This window comes from Triticum dicoccoides, chromosome 1B (genome assembly GCF_002162155.2).
Source record: "Triticum dicoccoides isolate Atlit2015 ecotype Zavitan chromosome 1B, WEW_v2.0, whole genome shotgun sequence".
In the NCBI taxonomy this organism is placed as follows: domain Eukaryota; kingdom Viridiplantae; phylum Streptophyta; class Magnoliopsida; order Poales; family Poaceae; genus Triticum; species Triticum dicoccoides.
In genome coordinates this window covers 517,076,006-517,097,209 of record NC_041381.1, presented here as the reverse complement: position 1 = coordinate 517,097,209, position 21,204 = coordinate 517,076,006, and positions in this window count along the sequence as shown.

The window sequence follows — 21,204 nt, the reverse complement described above, 5'->3', positions numbered from 1 at the left end:
TCGATCCGGTGACGGGCATCGTTCTCTCCGACTCCCTCTCGGCGGCCAAGGCGGTCGCCGAGAGTCGGATGCTCTACGGGTGGCGGGGAGGCTCTCCTTTCTCTGCGAGGAGGGGGAGGCAGATAGTCGTCTCGTCGTTCCACCGCTTTGGGGCGGCCGTCTTGGTCGCGCTCGATGGTGATGCGAGTCCAACTGTGGCTGACAGCCAGCTCCTTGTCTTTCTTTCTGCGGACCCCACCAGTTGGCGTCCGAGACATCGCGCCTTGATCTCGGCGGGGTGGCGGGTCGTCGTTTTGTCGCCGCGGTGCCTCCGTGCTGTAGCCGGCTTCGTTCTGTGCGGCAGCTGCGTCGAGGAGTTGCTGAACCCGCTCCGTCATCAGGCGGCGCTCTTCACCCTCGAAGTTGTCCATCTCGTCTGCCGCCGCCTGGGCGGCGCGGACGTTCTCCGCAGGCGTGGCATACACGGGGCGATTGGCCCCGAACAGATTGGCGATTGCCACGCCGCGTTGCCGGACCGCGCCTAGGAGGCTAGGCCCAGTCGGAGCCGGCGAGCCGCCCACGACGCGATCCATCTCATGTTGGTAGGCCTCCGACAAGTGTCTCATGCTTTCCAGCTTCTTCACGCCCTCAATATGCTGAAGGCGGCACGCCTCCAGCGTCTCGGCGTCGGCGTCTCCTGGAATCGGCGCGGTCAGGTCTTGCAGAGCCGCGTCGAGCGGGTCGTGCGCCCCCTTGCCGGAACGCTTGCCGTGACCGAGGACGAGAACCTCCGTGATGGTTCTTCCGTCACTCTCCGCGCAAGGGAGCGGCTCATCGTAGACCACCATGTTGGTGGGGAACGCATCGAACGACGCGGTGTCGGAGTCGACCAGCATCGGGTCGGTGGATCCTATGGACTCCAGGTCCATGGCAGGCTCGCCGGCGACGTGGAGTTGGTCGAGGAGACCCGCGAGGAGGCTCTCGGGGCTGCTCGTGCCTGCATCGGACGCAGGCTCATCGGAGAGGCGAACCTCGCCGATAAGCTCGGCGAGGCAGCTGGCCGCGCAGGCGATCTCAGCGCCGTGCAGCACGTCGGCGCAGACTCCATCTGGCGTGCCGGGCTGGCTGTGCTCGCCAGGGAGGAAAAGGGTTCCCGTCCAGAGCAGGTCTCCGGACAACGGTGCACCTCGCCCCACAGTGGGCGCCAAATGTCGGGGGTTGGGTGCGACATATGCCAAAGGATGGCTTATCATGGTGGGAGCAAGTAGAACGTTGCCGGTGCCCGGAAGCGGGATGAGGCGAAGACATGCACGTCGGCGAATCTTACCCAGCTTCAGGGCTCTTCGTGGAGATAACACCCCTACTGCTGCTCTGCGGGGTCTCCGCATGGTCACTATGGCAAAGTGGGTACAATCGTGCTCCTAGAGCTGTTTCTGGAGGTAGGAGAGGGCAAGGCTAGCTCTCTCTTTCCTATATTCTAGGGTCTACTGCTATCTGGATCCGAACCCTTTGCATGGGCTCCCCGGGGGTTTATATAGGCCTACCCCCAGGGGTACAACGGTAATCCGGCTAGGCGCGGGTCCCAGCCGTCTGTCTCTCAGGCCGTCGTCCTCTCCGCCGACTACTGGGGCCCGCCGACAGGCGGGCCCCGCGCACAGGCCTGTTACTGTAGCGGTCCTTCTGATGATGCTGGCTTGTTCATGAGGTCATGGCAACAGTGCCGCCGTCTGGCGGGTGTTCACTGTCGCCATTCCCCATCTTGTCTGATTAATGGCGTGCAGGGCCCGTGGGAGGGGCCGGCCGACTCCAGGGGGCCGGCCGACTCCAGGGGGCCGACTCCCACGGGTCCGTCTTCAGGGCGCTCTTGCCGTCTTCTATCTACCCGCTGACAGGCGGTCCCGCCGTCCTTGGGTCGTATAGGAAGGTGTCGTGGGCACAGTGCGCCCACTAAGGCTGAGGTCAGGGCCGACATGGCAACAGTGCCGCGCCACGATGGAGATCTCCAGCGATATGGCGCACTGTAGCCATGCTGGTCCTTCGTAGGCAGGGTGGAGACGGCCACACTGTGACCGTTCCCCACCCTATCCCTCGCGGCGAAGGCAGGGGGTGGTTGGAGTCGCGAGCCGCCTACCCTCAGCCGGCTTCTCTGGAAGTTGTCAGTTGAGAGTCGGCTTATCTGGAAGTCGTCAGCTGAGAGTCGGCTTATCTGGGAGTCGTCCTTGGGACTCGACATATCTGGGAGTCGTCCCTGGGACTCGGCATATCTTGGAGTCATCCCTGGGACTCGGCATATCTTGGAGTCGTCCCTGGGACTCGGCATATCTTGGAGTCATCCCTGGGACTCGGCATATCTTGGAGCCGTCCCTGGGACTCGGCATATTTTGGAGTCGTCCCTGGGACTCGGCATATCTTGGAGTCACCCCTGGGACTCGGCTTGAGGGGCGCAGCCTGTCCTGATGTCTTGAAAGGTTCCGGGGCTCGGGTTAGCCTACCCGTGGCCCATTACTCCGACAGCATGTTATTTACTTCTGTGATGAAGCTGCTAGAATTGCCAAACCCGATGAAAAATATAAACATAGACCTATTGTTGGCATGCCTGTTGTCTCAGTTAAGATAGGGGATCACTTTTATCATGGTTTATGTGACATAGGTGCTAGTGTGAGTTCTATTCCTTTTACCTTATATCAAGAAATTAGGAATGACATAGCACCCGCTGAAATAGAAGACATAGATGTTACTATTAAGATTGCTAATAGAGATACTACATCACCAATTGGGATTGTTAGAGATGTTGAAGTCTTGTGTGGGAAAATAAAATACCCTACTAATTTTCTTATTTTTGTTTCCCCACAAGATGACTTTTGTCCCATTATCTTTGGTAGACCTTTCTTGAACACCATTAATGCTAAAATAGATTGTGAGAAACAGACTATCGGTGTTAGCTTTGGTGATGAATCTCATGATTTTAATTTTTCTAAGTTTAGTAGAAAGCATCATAATGAAGAATTGCCTAGTAAGGATGAAATTATTGGTCTTGCTTCTATTGATGTACCTCCTACTGATCCTTTAGAATAATATTTGCTAGACCATGAAAATGATAAAATGAAATAGATAGAATCTTGTTCGAACAACAACGTGTGCTTAAACACAATCTGCCTATTGAAACTCTAGGAGGTCCTCCTCCACCTAAAGGTGATCATGTGTTTGAATTAAAACAATTGCCAGACACTTTGAAATATGCTTACCTTGATGAGAAAAAGATATATCCTATCATTATTAGTGCTAACCTTTTAGAACATGAAGAAGAAAGATTATTTAAAGTTCTAAGGAAGCATTGAGCTGCTATTGGATATACTCTTGTTGATCTTAAGGGCATTAGTCCCACTCTATGCCAGCACAAGATTAATATGGAACCTCATGCTAAACCCGTTTTTGATCACCAATGTCGGTTAAATCCGAAGATGAAAGAAGTAGTAAGAACAAAAATATTGAAACTTCTGGAAGCAGGTATAATCTATCCTATAACTGATAGTAGATGGGTAAGTCCTGTTCATTGTGTCCCTAAGAAAGGAGGTATTACTGTTGTTCCTAATGATAAGAATGAACTTATTCCACAAAGAATTGTCATAGGCTATAGAATGGTAATTTATTTTAGAAAATTAAACAAAGCAACTAGAAAAGATCATTACCCTCTGCCTTTTATTGGTCAAATGCTAGAAAGATTATCTAAGCACACACATTTTTGCTTCCTTGATGGATATTCTGGTTTTTCACAAATACCTGTTTCTCAACCTGATCAAGGAAAGACAACTTTTACTTGTCCTTTTGGAACTTATGCTTATAGATGTTTGCCTTTTGGTTTACGCAATGCACCTGCTACCTTCCAAAGATGTATGACTGCTATATTCTCTGATTTTTATGAAAAGATTGTTGAGGTTTTCATGGATGACTTTTCTGTTTATGGGAAGTCTTTTGATGATTGTTTAAGCAATCTTGATCGAGTTTTGCTGAGATGTGAGCAAACAAATCTTGTCTTGAATTGGGAGAAGTGCCACTTTATGGTTAACGAAGGTATTGTTTTGGCCATAAAATTTCTGAAAGAGGTATTGAGGTGGACAAAGCCAAGGTTGACGCAATAGAGAACATGCCATGTCCTAAAGATATCAAAGGTACTCATAGTTTCCTTGGTCATGCTGGTTTCTATAGGAGATTTATCAAAGACTTTTCTAAAATTTCTAGGCCTCTTACAAATCTTCTGCAAAAGGATACTCCTTTTGTTTTTTATGATGATTGTTTAGAAGCCTCCAAAACACTCAAGAAATCCTTAATTTCTGCACCTATTGTTCAACCACCTGATTGGAACTTGCCTTTTGAAATTATGTGTGATGCTAGTGATTATGTTGTTGGTGCCGTTCTAGGACAAAGAGTTGATAAGAAACTGAATGTTATTCACTATGCTAGTAAAACTCTAGACAGTGCTCAACGAAATTATGCTACTACTAAAAAAGAATTCTTAGTAGTGGTGTTTGCTTGTGATAAATTGATATCCTGCATTGTTGATTCCAAGGTGACTGTTCACACCGATCATGCTGCTATAAAATATCTTATGGAAAAGAAAGATGCTAAACCTAGACTCATTATGTGGGTTCTTCTACTACAAGAATTTGATTTGAATATCACTGATAGAAAAGGAGCGGAGAACCCCGTAGCTGATAACCTGTCTAGAATTGAAAATATTCTTGATGATCCACAACCTGTTACTGATAGTTTTCCTGATGAATAGTTAGCTGCAATAAATGTTTCTAATAGTACACCTTGGTATGCTGACTATGCTAATTACATTGTTGCTAAATACATCCCCCTAGCTTTAGATACAAAAAAAGAAGAAATTCTTCTATGATTTAAGACATTACTTTTGGGATGACCCATATCTTTATAAAGAAGGAGTAGATGGTATTATTAGAAGTTGTGTACCTGAGCATGAACAGGAACAAATCCTACGGAAACGTCACTCCGAAGCTTATGGAGGACATTATGCGGGAGACAGAACCGCTCATAAGGTATTGCAATCTGGGTTTTATTGGCGTACTCTCTTCAAGGTTGCCCGTAAGTTCGTCTTATCTTGTGATGAATGTCAAAGAATAGGTAATATCGGTAAGCCTAAGGAAATGCCTATGAATTGTTCACTTGCTGTTGAACCATTTTATGTTTAGGGATTTGATTTCATGGGACATTTTCCTTCCTCTAATGGGTATACTCATATTTTGCTTGCTGTTGATTATGTTACTAAGTGGGTAGAAGCTATTCCAACCAGTAGTGCTGATCACAACACCTCTATTAAAATGCTTAAGGAAGTTATTTTCCCAATGTTTGGAGTCTAGTAGATATTTAATGACTGATGGAGGTTCACACTTTATTCATGGTGCTTTCCGTAATATGCTTGCCAAGTATGATGTTAATCATAGAATTGCATCACCCTATCATCCTCAATGTAGTGGTTAGGTAGAACTTAGCAATAGAGAAAAATAATAATTTTACAAAAGACTGTTAGCAGGTCCCAGAAGAATTGGTCTAAGAAATTAGATGATGCACTTTGGGCTTATAGAACAACATATAAAAATCCTATGGGTATGTCTCCTTATAAAATGGTTTATGGAAAAGCTTGTCATTTGCCTCTTGAGTTAGAACATAAAGCATATTGGGGAATTAAAGAAATCAATTATGATTTCAAACTTGCTGGTGAAAGGAGGTTATTTGATATTAGCTCATTAGATGAATGGAGAACCCAAGCTTATGAAAATGCAAAGTTATTTAAAGAAAAAGTTAAAAGATGGCATGATAAAAGAATCGAAAAGCATGAGTTCAAAGTTGGAGAATATGTTCTTTTGTACAACTCTTGTTTCAGATTATTTGCAGGAAAACTTCTCTCCAAAATGGGAACGACCCTATGTTATCGAGGAGGTTTATCGATTTGGAGCTATGAAAATAAATAATGCCGAAGGTACTAACCCGAAGGTTGTTAATGGGCTACGAATAAAACAATATATCTCAGACATGCCCATTAATCTTGAAAGCAATATTATCCAAACTATAATACCGGAGGAACACATAAAAGAAACCTTCTGGAACACTCCAGAATCGTGGAAAAGAGGAGGTACGTGATACGGTAAGTAAACGGACTCCGAAAAATCCACAAAAATATCTTTTTGTCAGTTTTGGAATATTTAGAAAATTAGGAAAATAACAAACTACCAGGAAGGCACCCCAGGTTGACACAAGACACCAGGGCGCGCCTGGCTTGCCCTTATTAAATGTAAGACTGATCCATTGACTACTAGGTTTACGAGTGCCCTTACTAAGACGTGGAAGGTACCTCTTAATTCCTTCTTTTTATGTGGGGACCATCTTCATTCCTTGATCATAGCATTGCTTGAGGTGAAACTAAGTGGAGGCAAAGAAATATCAGACATAGTCGGCAGCAAGTTGGTTCTACCAACGCAGGAATGTTGTTGTTGACAAATGTGAAATATCAGTGATTCACTATCATTAATAATTTGGTGTTCATATTCATATATACATTTTGTGATCACCTTATGCAAAATGTGTTTTGGAATATATGTTTTTGAAAAAAAATTGCATCCGCATCCTACATTCTCGAGACATATTAATTTCGCATGATGTGTGGTTAGTCATTGCATGATGCGGGGTGGAGAAGCTAATCACATACTTTTTCTTGAGTCGAATGCAATGTGCCTGAGTGTTTCAATACCATGACAACATGTCTACAGTGCATTCCCCGTTGCAACAAACGGGCAGTTTTCCTAGTATAACAGAAACGGGCATTCAATTAGTGACTATACACATCATTCGCACACACCTCAATAAACATCCAATTACATAAGTGACTATACAGATCATTCGCACACACCTCAATAAACAATTGTATGCATTCTAAACTAGGAGAAACGATCATCTAGTTATCTACTTCTCGTGACGCTCCCGCCACTGCTCTGTGGCCCTATCCCTCGTCTGGGGCTGGAAGAAGACACTCCCTCATGTCAACGACCCGCATGTACATCTCGTAGCTTGTGTACACGTCCTTGGCCGCATACTTGACGTGTTGTTCATCCAGTCTCTCATGCCAAACACTGTGCGAGGCATTCTTGTCCTTCTTGCTCTCATCCTTCATCTTCATGTAGTAGGGGTCGATGATGGCCGAGGCGAGGTCAACCAGGGAGTTGTGTTTGTTGTTGTCGTTGCCCCAGACCTTGTAGTGGTCCTGGATGTTGATAAGATTCTGGCATTTCAAGACCGAAACCTTCAGCGCTTTTAGATCGTTGGTGGTGTCCATCATAGGAAACTGTAGTCGGATTTGTTGATAAACCCAAAGAAATGCTCGCAAGGCCTTGTGGCCAGGTGGTAGTGGTAGACGAGGACATCATGTCGCACGCACAACTGGGTGACGGCAACCTTCTGATCGTGCCCGGCACGACCGTTGGTGTACTCGAGGTCGAAGCCGACCATTTGGTACTTGTCCTCAGCAAGCAACTGCTCCATAGTTTGGATGGAGCTCTCCACTGAGACCGACTCATTCATGTAGACCACCGAGAGGGCCTTCCCCCTCACATGGGTGTCCACTACGTGATGCTTGGTCAACTGCCCGCCGTTGTCGTCGTCGGCCGGTGGGAGCGCCATTGGAACTGGTCGATGTCCTCTTTGTATGTGTCGTCGTGGGTGTGATTATTGTGTCGTGTGGCGCGAGAGATGATGGTAAATGGGCGCAGGAATAAAAGAGGGTCGGGCGGCCTGGATTCTCGGCGCATCCGCATGGCAGTTTTTGCAGTGGGTAACTGCATCGTGGTGTCGTGCCCGACGCAACCGCATGCACACGAACATACATGGTCATGCGCCAGGCCCAAACCCTGGCAACACGTGTGGAGCGATGAGGGTAGAGCGTCCGGAGGGACGCGAGCAGAGCACGTCGCGGTCGCCTCAACCGCGAGCAACCACACACATAGAGCAGTTGAACACGCAGCAACCACACACATAGAGCAGTTGAACACGCAGGGAATGATCGTGTACAGCCAGCCGACAGTTGTGTCGCTGAATAGAGAGCGACCGTGTGCTTATACCTCCGTGTTGGTCTCTTAGTCCCCTTTATATTCTATGCCATATTTTGACCTTAAATTTAACAAACAAAATGTGTATGCATGTTATAAAAATTTTATAATTGGAAACTATGTTCAAATACGAATCCATCGATATAATGTCTGGCAACATGATTCGTATTTTATTAGTTAAATCTCTAGTCAAAATTTGGCACAAAAATGTATAGACGACTTATAAACCAGGACGGGGTAGTAGGTAATTTAATTGTAAACATATTTTTATTAACTGTATGTGTACGTGTCCTTTCGTCCTCCTCTTGCACGTCTTGTCACCCTGTTGCCGCAGACAGCTTAGAGCGGAAGCTTGAGCAGCGCACGGGGGCGTTCTTTTGGCCGAACGGTGGTGAGCCCATTCCTGCACAACCGCGCAAGCTTCCCGCACGACTCGGTGAGATCCCCTAAAATCCCAATGCTTACTGGCCTGCTATATAAACCCTCTTCCTGCATGGCATTTCCCCCTCCCTCCCTGTAGCTTATCTCGTCTGCTTCTCCCAAAATCACCAATGGCCCCGGTCCATCGTCGTCGCTCAGCCACTTCGCCGTCATCAGAGGACAGCTCCAGCTGGGAGGCTACACCATGGCGGCGGCACAATCCCCAACGTAGTGTAGTGCGTGTGGCGTCCCTGTTGGATGTGAGCGAAACACCCACCACACACTTCGCCGCTTCTGCCCGTCGGCAGCTGTTACCGGCTGCTATTGACACCACCCCACCGTCTGCCACCGTGGCGGCCACACCACCGTCAAAAGCTAGGGCCATCACCCACTCTGCCGCCGCGGCCAGATGGCGGGAGGTGGCCGTCGTGGCTGCCACCCCACTGCCAGCCACCATGGCCATCACCCGCTCTGCCACCGCGGCCCGAAGGCGGGGAGGTGGTGGTCGTGGCGGCCACTCCATCATCAGCCGTCATGGCCGCTAGCCCACCGTCGACCACCGGGGTCATCACCCGCTCCACCACCGCCCCCTGAAGGCGGGAGGCGGAGGTGGAAGCCCGCACGTGCGTCAGCGACCTTGCGCGCTACATCAAGTTCCTACGGGAGGAGGAGGAGGAGCGCCTGATGAGCACACAAAGAGCCTTACCACTGCCGTGGCCACAACACATGCCACCACAAATGCGAGGAATCAGGAGATCTATGAGGAGAACCACCACTTCAAGAGGGGTCGTCTGGAGTGGCAGAGGGCATTCAAGGTGAGTGTCGCTGAAGGTGCAGCAACAGCAGGCACCGTATTGCAGTTGTCCAGCTCGTCTGTAGGCTCCTCCTCCTTTGCCTCTTACTGAGCGTGCTCAACAGAGGAGAGGCTACCAGAAGTAGTATAAAGCCCATCCGTAGTAGTATTATTTAAGGGGCTATTTTGTTTAGTTCATCTGACTATAGATGTGGTGGAACTGTACAATGTACTTAAAATTAGCTAGTATATATAGTTGAACTAGCTATTTCAGTATGTGGTTGGCAACAATTGGGGAAAAGTTTGGTCGGTTCAGCTGTCGAGTTGAACTGTTTGTATAAAGAATGACTGCTTAATCTATGAATGAAAACTGTGCTTAATTACTGAATTTTAGTTGCAAAAATTAGATAGTGCTAGTTATTTTTAGCTGCATATTTTGACAAATGGCAGTGTTACAAGGTTGAAAAATGGCAGTGTTACTAGATCAACAAATGTCAATCCTTCCAGTTTGACAAATGGCAATATACCCAATATGACAGATGCAAATCTTACCAAATTGTATGTACGTGGTTGCACACGGGTCATCCAAAACAACCGTTTGCATTGAAGGGATGTACAAATCCTACTCGGCACATTTTCTCTTGGCTTAGCACCAAAGTCTGGCTTTGCATACCATATTCAATCTAAACCGTTTGTGATCAAGAGCTTCACAAATCCTACTCGGTACGTTTCCCCTTGGCTTCCTGGGGAAGCTATCGGTTTGCATATGGGTGTTCTAACTAAAATGTTTGCGATGAGTGCTTTATATTTAAAAAGCACTGACGTTTTTATTAAAGAAAAATGTTTGATAAGTGTGGCACCCCAGCTCAGAGAGACCGGAACACCTTGTATTCCATCCCAGAGATCAAGTCTTCTGGAATATGACATTGCTTGGCATAGAACAAATCAGCTCTTATTACAAATGATATGGATACAGTGGTTCCAATATCACAACGAATTACATCGGCACGATGACACTACGCCTGCTCAGGTTGCTCTATGCTAGCAGCAGAACAACTCATAGCAGCGGAACAACTCATAGCAGCGGAACAACGATGGCAACGATGGACTCCACTCTGCAGGGACTCTGGCTGGAATGCGTATCCTAGCTCAAGAACTCGAGATGGTCGACAACCAAGCAAACACGGCATGACACGCCAGGTGAATACTTTGAATGTACTCGCAAGCTCATAGCAACCAAAAGCAATCCAGACAAAGAATAGCATGGCATTTACAGGTTAAACAAGGATGAGCATGATACACTAGAACAACATCGAATGAGCATGGCATGAACATGTTGAGCATAACACATCTAGTATCATATGAAATGAGAATGTAAATGTTACTCATGATATGCACAGGATGATATTAACATGTAGCAGGTTTAACATATCATGAAACAACTTAGTCTGATCGGAGGTTACCCCGTAAACACCACATGCATCAACTTACCATCGCAGACATCACACAACAATCTTAGGTTCAACCAAGCTTGGTATTAACAATATCTTAGTGACAAAAATACCACAAGGAGCTTGATCTATACCAGGGATCATCACATGACACCATAATCATCAACTAACTTCCGTATCCATGATACAACTATGATCCTCTCATGATCACATAAAGATCAACCAACTTCTTTCCTCACTGAACCAGGGTTGTTTATTAATCAGGTTATTATTACTGTTGACCCATAGTGTGACCTACTACGAACTAGGCCCATATCCGGGGGCACAGCTATCGATAGATTATACACTCTGCAAAGGTTAGTACACTGTACCCACACTACGAAACCCAAGGCCTCGTACTCCCATTCGGGTGGACCAACGGCGTTCCGACAAACCGATCTATTGCATGATACTCTCCCGGCCACTCCGACAAACTCCCCTTTGGGCTAAGTCATGGGTGGTCCCGATATCACCTTGTAACACCCCAATGGCCACCGTCGTGGCAAAACAATAACGGTCCCAAACAGAGACATGTGCACATAACCAAACTCGGGCTCACAAGGCTTATACCGGCCTACCTGATCAGGGTAGCGCACACGTATGACCTTCCCTAGTTGGAGGCACCGGCAAGAGGCATGACAATAAACCCAATCAGGGGCCCCCCATAAGGCAAGTGTGGTTGCACTGGTTAGCTCGATTCGATGGCACTATGACTCAGCCAATGGTTGTTCAAGTTTGACTGAAGTCAGGTTTAACTTGAATGTCAATGAGTGATACGTCTCCAACGAATCTATAATTTTTTATTATTCCATGCTAGTATATTATCTATTTTGGATGTTTAATGGGCTTTAATATGCTATTATATATTATTTTTGGGACTAACCTATTAACAGGAGGCCTAGTGCCAGTTTCTGTTTTTTGCCTATTTTAGTGTTTTGCAGAAAAGGAATATCAAACGGAGTCCAAACGGAACGAAACCTTCGCGAGGATCTTTCATGGACCAAAAGCAATCCAGAAGACTTGGAGTTGAAGTCTGGGACTCTACGAGGAAGCCACGAGGCAGGAGGGCGTGCCCCCACCCTCCTGGGCCCCTCGTAGCTCCGCCGACGTACTTATTTCACCTATATATACTCTTATACCCTAGAAACATCAGGGGAACCACGAAACCACTTCTACACCGCCGCAACCTTATGTACCCGTGAGATCCCATCTTGGGGCCTTTTCCGGCGATCTGCCGGAGGGGAGATCGATCACGGAGGGCTTCTACATCAACACCATTGCCTCTCCGATGAAGCGTGAGTAGTTTACCAAAGACCTTCGGGTCCATAATTATTAGCTAGATGACTTCTTCTCTCTTTTTGGTTCTCAATACAAAGTTATCCTTGATGTTCGTGGAGATCTATTCGATGTAATACTCTTTTGCAGTGTGTTTGCCAAGATCTGATGAATTGTGGATTTGTGAACTTGATTATCTATGAATATTATTTGGTTCTTCTCTGAATTCTTATATGCATGGTTTTATATCTTTGCAAGTCTCTTTGAATTATTGGTTTAGTTTGGCCTACTAGATTGATCTTTCTTGCAATGGGAGAAGTGCTTAGCTTTGAGTTCAATCTTGCGGTGTCCTTTCCTAGTAACCGTAGGGGCAGCAAGGCATGTATTGTATTGTTGCCATCGAGGATAAAATGATGGGCTTTATATCATATTGCTTGAGTTTATCCCTCTACATCATGTCATCTTGCTTAATGCGTTACTCCGTTCTTATGAACTTAATACTCTAGATGCATGCTGGATAGCGGTCGATGTGTGGAGTAATAGTAGTAGATGCAGAATCATTTTGGTCTACTTGACACAGATGTGATGCCTATGTTCATGATCATTGCCTTAGATGTCTTCATAATTATGCACTTTTCTATCATTTGCTCGGCAGTAATTTGTTCACCCACCGTAATACATGCTATCTTGAGAAAAGCCACCAGTGAAATCTATGCCCCTCGGGTCTCTTTTCTATTATATTACATCTCTTTTATTTACATTGCATCTCGTTTACTATTTTGCAATATTTACTTTCTAATCTATACAACAAAAATACCAAAAATATTTACTTTACTATCTCTATTAGATCTCACTTTTTCTAGTGATCGTGAAGGGATTGACAACCCCTTTATCGCGTTGGTTGCAAGGTTCTTGATTGTTTGTGCAGGTACTACGTGACTTGTCTGTCGTCTCCTACTGGATTGATACCTTGGTTCTCAAAACTGAGGGAAATACTTACGCTACTTTGCTGCATCACCCTTTCCTCTTCAAGGGAAAACCAATGCATGCTCAAGAGGTAGCAAGATGGATTACTAGCGCCGTTGTCGGGGATATTTACGCCAAGTTAAGTCAAGATTTGTCTACCGTCAACTTGCCAATTTTTGGCGCCGTTACCGAGGAGATCTACGCCAAGTCAAGACATACCAAGTACACATCACAAACTCTTCTCCCTCGCATTACATTATTTGCCATTCACCTCTCGTTTTCCTCTCCCCCACTTCTAAAACAATTTTCAAAAACCCTTGCCTTTTCTTCGCCCCTCTTCCGCTCGTCTCTTTTCATTTGCTTCTTGTGTGCTTGTGTGTTGGATTGATTGCTTGTCACGATGGCTCAAGATAATACTAAATTGTGTGACTTTTCCAATACCAACAACAATAATTTTATTAGCACTCCGATTGCTCCTACTACCAATGTTGAATCTTGTGAAATTAATGTCGCTTTGTTGAATCTTGTTTTCTGGCCTTCCTAGTGAAGATGTCGCAACCAATCTAAACAAATTCGTTGATTTGTGTGATATGCAAAAGAAGAAAGATGTGGATAATGATATTGTGAAATTAAAGCTATTTCCGTTTTCGCTTAGAGGTCGTGCTAAAACTTGGTTCTCTTCTTTGCCAAAAATAGTATTGATTCATGTAATAAGTGCAAAGATGCTTTTATCTCTAAGTATTTTCCTCCCGTTAATATCATCTCTCTTAGGAACGATATTATGAATTTTAAGCAACTTGATCATGAGCGTGTTGCACAAGCTTGGGAGAGGATGAAATTAATGATACATAATTGCCCTACACATGGTTTGAATTTCTGGATGATTATACAAAAAAATTATGTCGGATTGAATTTTGCTTCTAGAAATCTTTTAGATTCGGCCGCGGGAGGCATTTCTATGGAAATCACTTGAGGAGAAGCTACTGAACTCCTAGACAATATTATGGTTAATTATTCTCAATGGCACACCGAAAGATCCACTAGAAAAAAAATTCATGCAATTGAAGAGATTGATGTTTTGAGTGGAAAGATGGATGAACTTATGAAATTATTTGCTAATAAAAGTGTTTGTTCTAATCCTAATGATATGCCTTTGTCCACTTTGATTGAGAATAATAATGAATCTATGGATGTAAATTTTGTTGGTAGGAACAATTTTGGTAACAACGCGTATAGAGAAAATTTTAATTCTAGGTCGTTTCCTAGTAATTCCTCTAATGATTATGGTAATTCATACAACAACTCTTAAGGAAATTTTAATAAGATGCCCTCTGATTTTGAGAATAGTGTTAAAGAATTTATGAGTTTGCAAAAGAATTTCAATGCTTTGATTGAAGAAAAATTGCTTAAGATTGATGAGTTGGCTAGAATTGTGGATAGAATTTCTCTTGATGTTGATTCTTTGAAACTTAGATCTATTCCACCTAAGCATGATATCAATGAGTCTCTCAAATCTATGAGAATTTCCATTGATGAGTGCAAAGAAAGAACCACTATGATGCATGCTAAAAAAGATTGCTTTATGAAAGCGTGTTCTTCTAGTTTTCATTATAATAATGATGAAGATCTAAAAGTGATTGATGTGACTCCTATTAAATCTTTGTTTTCCAATATGAATCTTGATAAATATGGGACTGGAGATGAGTCAACTTTAGTTAAAAGGCGTCCCAATGATTCAGAGTTTTTAGATCTAGATGCAAAAATTGATAAAAGTGGGATTGAAGAGGTTAAAACTTTAAGTAATGAACCCACTATTTTGGATTTCAAGTAATATAATTATGATAATTGCTCTTTGATAGATTGTATTTCGTTGTTGCAATCTGTGTTAAATTCTCCTCATGCTTATAATCAAAATAAAGCTTTTACTAAACATATCGTTGATGCTTTGATGCAATCTTATGAAGAAAAGCTTGAACTAGAAGTTTCTATCCCTAGGAAGATTTATGATGAGTGTGAACCTACTATTAAAATTAATATTAAAGATTATGAATGCTATGCTTTGTGTGATTTGGGTGCTAGTGTTTCCACGATTCCAAAAACTTTATGTGATGTGCTAGGTTTCCGTGAATTTGAGATTGTTCTTTAAAATTGCATCTTGCGGGCTCCCCCATTAAGAAACCTACGGGAAGAATTAATGATGTTATTATTGTTGCAAATAGGAATTATGTGCCCGTAGATTTCATTGTTCTTGATATAGATTGCAATCCTACATGTCCTATTATTCTTGGTAGACCTTTCCTTAGAATGATTGGAGCAATTATTGATATGAAAGAAGGAAATATTAGATCCCAATTTCCGTGAAGGAAGGGCATGGAACTCTTTCCTAGGAAGAAAATTAAATTTCCTTATGAATCCATTATGAGAGCTACTTATGGATTGCATGCCGAAGATGGCAATACCTAGATCTATTCTTGTTTTTATGCCTAGCTAGGGGCGTTAAACGATAGCGCTTGTTGGGAGGCAACCCAATTTAATTTTTGTTCTTTGCTTTTTGCTCCTGTTTAGTAATAAATAATTCATATAGCTTCTGTTTAGATGTGTTTAATTAGTGTTTGTTCCAAGTAGAACCTTTGGGAAGACTTGGGTGAAGTCTTTGCGATCTGCTGTAAAAAACAGAAACTTTTGCGCTCATGAGATTAGCTGTCATTTTTTACTGGAGAGTGATTTTAGGTTGATTCTTTTTGTAGATGATTAATATACAAATTTCTCACGTTCACCAATTTATTTTAGAATTTTGAGAGTTACAGAAGTATTCGAAAGTTACAGATTTCTACAGACTGTTCTGTTGTTTTTGACAGATTCTGTTTTTCGTGTGTTGTTTGCTTATTTTGATGAATCTATGAGTAGTATCGGGGGTGTATGAACCATATAGAAGTTGGAATATAGTAGGTTTAACACCAATATAAATAAGGAATGAGTTCATTACAGTACCTTAAAGTGGTGGTTTATTTTCTTATACTAACAGAGCTCATGAGATTTTCTGAAAGTTTTGTCTTGTGAAGTTTTCAAGTTTTTGGGTAAAGATTTGATGGATTTTGGAATAACGAGTGGAAAGAGCCTAAGCTTGGGGATTCCTAAGTCACACAAAGATAATTCAAGGACAACCAAAAGCCTAAGCTTGGGGATGCCCCGGAAGGCATCCCCTCTTTCGTCTTCGTCTATCGGTAACTTTACTTGAGGCTATATTTTTATTCACCACATGATATGTGTTTTGCTTGGAGCGTCTTGTATAATCTGCATCTTTGCTTTTTAGTTTACCACATTCATCCTTGCTGTATACACCTTTTGGGAGAGACACGCATGAATCGGAATTTATTATAATACTCTATGTGCTTCATTTATATCTTTTGAGCTAGACAATATTGCTCTAGTGCTTCACTTATATCTTTTTAGAGCACGGTGGTGGTTTTATTTTATAGAAATTATTGATCTCTCATGCTTCACTTATATTATTTTGAGAGTCCTTTAGAACTGCATGGTAATTTTCTTTGGTTATAAAATTAGTCCTAATATGATGGGCATCCAAGATGGGTATAATAAAAAACTTTCATATAAAGTGCATTGAACACTATGAGAAGTTTGATGCTTGATGATTGTTTTGAGATATGTGGAAGGTGATATTAGAGACATGCTAGTTGATTAGTTGTGAATTTGAGGAATACTAGTGTTAAAGTTTGTGATTCCCATAGCATGCACGTATGGTGAACCATTATGTGATGAAGTTGGAGCATGATTTATTTATTGATTGCTTTCCTTATGTGTGGAGGTCAGGATCGTGCGATGGTTAGCTCCTACAAATTAAACCCTTCCCCTAGGATCATGCGTGTAGTACTTTGATTTGATTACTTGTAGATTTTTGCAATAAGTATGTGAGTTCTTGATGACTAATGTTGAGTCCATGGATTATACGCACTCTCACCCTTCCATCATTGCTAGCCTCTCTTGTGCCATGCAAATTTCGCCGGTACCATACACCCACTATATACCTTCCTCAAAACAGCCACCATACCTACCTATTATGGCATTTCCATAGCCATTCTGAGATATATTGCCATGCAACTTTCCGCCGTTCCGTTTATTATGACATGCTTCATCATTGTAATATTGCTAGCATGATCATGTAGTTGACATCGTATTTGTGGCAAAGCCACCATTCATAATTTTTCATACACGTCACTCTTGAATCATTGCACATACCGGTACACCGCCGGAGGCATCCACATATAGTCATATTTGGTTCTAAGTATCAAGTTGTAATTCTTGAGTTGTATGTAAATAAAAGTGTGATGATCTTCATAATTAGAGCATTGTCCCAGTGAGGAAAGGATGATGAATACTATGATGCCCCCACAAGTCGGGATGAGACTCCGGACTAAATAAAAAAAAGAGGTCATAAAAAAGAGAAAAGGCCCAAACAAAAAAATGAGAGAAAAAGAGAGAAGGGACAATGCTACTATCCTTTTACCACACTTGTGCTTCAAAGTAGCACCATGATCTTCATGATAGAGAGTCTCCTATGTTGTCACTTTCATATACTAGTGGGAATTTTTCATTATAGAACTTGGCTTGTATATTCCAATGATGGGCTTCCTCAAAAGTGCCCTAGGTCTTCGTGAGCAAGCAAGTTGGATGCACACCCACTTAGTTTCTTTTGTTGAGCTTTCATAAACTTCTAGCTCTAGTGCATCTATTGCATGGCAATCCCTACTCACTCACATTGATATCTATTGATGGGCATCTCCATAGCCCATTGATACGCCTAGTTGATGTGAGACTATCTTCTTTTTTGTCTTCTCCACAACCATCATTCTATTCCACCTATAGTGTTATGTCCATGGCTCACGCTAATGTATTGCATGAAGATTGAAAAGGTTTGAAAAACCTAAAGTATGAAACAATTGCTTAGCTGAAACCGGGGTTGTGCATGATTAAATACTTTGTGTGATGAATATAGAGCATAGACAGACTATATGATTTTGTAGGGATGACTTTCTTTGGCCATGTTATTTTGAGAAGACATGATTGCTTTGTTAGTATGCTTGAAGTATCATTGTTTTGATGTCAATATTAAACTTTTGTCTTGAATCTTTCGGATCTGAACATTCATGTCACAATAAAGAAAACTACATTGAGAAATATGCTAGGTAGCATTCCACATCAAAATTTTTGTTTTTATCATTTACCTACTCGAGGACGAGCAGGAATTAAGCTTGGGGATGCTTGATACATCTCCAACGTATCTATAATTTTTTATTGTCCATGCTATTATATTATCTGTTTGGATGTTTAATGGGTTTTAATATGCTCCTTTATATTATTTTTGGTACTAATCTATTAACCGGAGGCCCAGTGCCAGTTTCTGTTTTTTTGCCTATTTTAGTGTTTTGCAGAGAAGGGATATCAAACGGAGTCCAAACGGAACGAAACCTTCGCGAGGATCTTTCTTGGACCAAAAGAAATCCAGAAGACTTGGAGTTGAAGTCTGGGACTCTACGAGGAAGCCACGAGGCAGGAGGGCGCGCCCAGGGGGTAGGCGCGTGTCGGATTAAGGGATCCCAAACCCTTGAGAGGTTTGAACTCTGGGGTGCGTGCGGAGATCTCAACCTACCCAACCTGCCTACTCGCGATCTTCCCAAGCCTAGCGCGTCAAGCTCAAAGAGACACAAGGACACAACAGTTTTATCCTGGTTTGGGCCACCTTGTGGTGTAATACCCTACTCCAGCGTTTTGGTTGATTGCCTCGAAGGGCTGAGGATGAACTAGTATAGTGGATGATCTGGCCTCAAGAGGTGAGGTGTTCTTGAGCTGGTGTGGTGTGTTCTATTTCTACTTGTTCTCGTCCCATCCCCCTTCTATGGTGGTGGCTAGTCCTATTTATAGAGGCCTTGGTCCTCTTTCCAAATATTGGCGGGAAGAGATCCCACAACGGTCGGATTTGAAAGGGGACACATAGTATAGCTTATCCTGACAAAAGTAGTCTTCGCCTGTGAAAAGCCTCTGGTTGTGACACAGCGGTGGGCTTGTGGATGACCTCCGTCTTGTCGTCCTGGCGGTCTTGGTCTTGTTGCACCGAAATGGAAACCTTTGGCTGATTCCTCGGGACTCCGGACCTGTGGCTTGCCTCCTTTGCACCGAAGAGGAAACATGCGCTCTGCCCCCGCTTGGCGCCCGCCTGGCCTTGGTCGTCATGGCTCACGTCAGCTGAGCCTCGTGAGGTAACCTTGCATAGAACTCTCCGCCCCTCAGGAGCCAGCCTGAGGAGCCTGATCCCCTCGGGGGTCTTGGTGTTGCCCGCCTCACGAGGCTTGGCCCCTCGCGAGGGTCTTGCCATGTTGTTGATGCTGAAGCTAGGCCGTACCAGGCAGTCGATGGAGCCATGTGGTGGGCCGCAGGCAGGCAGGGCCGAATACCCCCATATCTAGGAGGCCGACAATAGCCCCGGGCCCAAGGCGCGCTTGGACTTGGCTTACAGGCAAAGCCAAATGGCAAGTGTGGAGCGCCACGGGCCCTAATCGCCTATGGCCTTGATGACGCTTGACGATTGATGGGACGTGGGCGACTCCGCTTCCCCATGCTGCGTCGGCAACTGCTCGACTTGACAACTGCATGCTACATGCAGAGAGAATCATCACTACCTGAGATCATGGGGGGCGATGATTTACCTTCTCCTGGCTATAAATGTGCGAGCGGGCGGAGCCCCTGCCCATCTATCTTTCGTCTTGCTCCCGTCTGCTTCTTCTCTTCTCCATCTTACCTCCATGGCGCCGATCAGAAGGTATTCCGCGGCTTAGAAGGGGAAGGCCCCTCGGGAAGGGCCCTATCCTCTCCCGTCGAAGAAACAGCTCCGCCTTCCCCACGATGCCGACGCAGGGTGAGAGGTGACCAGGCCTTGGCAATCGAGGCCTCCGCCTGGCTTCCCTCTTCCCATATACGCCGTGCTCAGGATGAAGGAGTGCACCGTCGAGTGGCGCCTGATGAAGGTGGCAGGGCCGCCATTGCCCTGCCGTCCGCACCACGGACCCATGCCGAGGGTAGCTCGCGTGAGTTTGTAGTGTGGGCGGTGATGCGCCCCGATACCTGGATCCGACTCCCGTGGTTCTTCGCCAGCGAGCTGCCCCGGAGGGGGCCGGTCGAGCTGTGGCTGCAGCATGCAGGGTGCCACAACTGGGCCACCGGAGCTAAAGTCGAGGTGGTGCCGCCTGGAGATGTCTTCATGACGCGAGGATGGGGCGAGATCGCTCGGGCTTGCCACGCAGAGGGAGCCCTAGCGATCCACTTCGAGTATGATGGTGCGGCCACCATGTTCTTCAAGGTCTTCAACAAGAGGGGCGAGCGGCTAGAATGCTGCCCCGGAGGAGACAACATGAGGGACACCGCAGCAGGTGCTGGACTTGCTGTTGTCCCCTTCGGTACTTCGTCCAGTAGCAGTGACGACTCCTGGGAATCCAGCGACTCCCCTGAGTCCAGTGATTCTTCGAAGTTGAGCGACGACAGCTACGTGCCGCCAAGCTCCCGCCGAGGCCGGAGTGCGGCTGCTGCTGCCGCCCGGCGTCGCCGGCGGTACCGTAGGGCCCAGTAGTTGCTTTCCTTGCGCGGAATGAAGATCAGCCCCCATGGGGTTTGTAAGCATCGGAACGTACTTAAAATCAATGCTGCTTCTTTTGATATTGTAATGGATGCACGTATCCCAGTTCAGCTCAGTTTCCACATTTTCTTTTCCCTGGGCAGCATGGCGCTCTACGCTGACAGGACCCAGTCCTCAGGCAGGCTTCAACCGTCGCTAGTATGCCAGGTTGCGATGCCGTGGTCAAGGCTAGGAGGTGAGCGGCCCGGGGTCCGGTAAGAGATCATGAGGCGTGATGGTCACGAGGTCCCCCTTGGCGTGCAAGATGCTACATAGAAAATCAAAAAGGGGAGTAGAACTGCCAAAGTGGAACTGCAAGGCGGGGCGTGCAGGGAGCAAAACTGGTGTTGTAGCAAGCTAAGACTTATCTTTAGGTGTCTTGGTCCTTTAGGGAGGTAATGCTTTCCTTCACGCCTGTGGTACCATTGGGCGCAGCCTGCATTGGCCACCCTCTTGCCTTGCTTGCCAAGGTGCTCT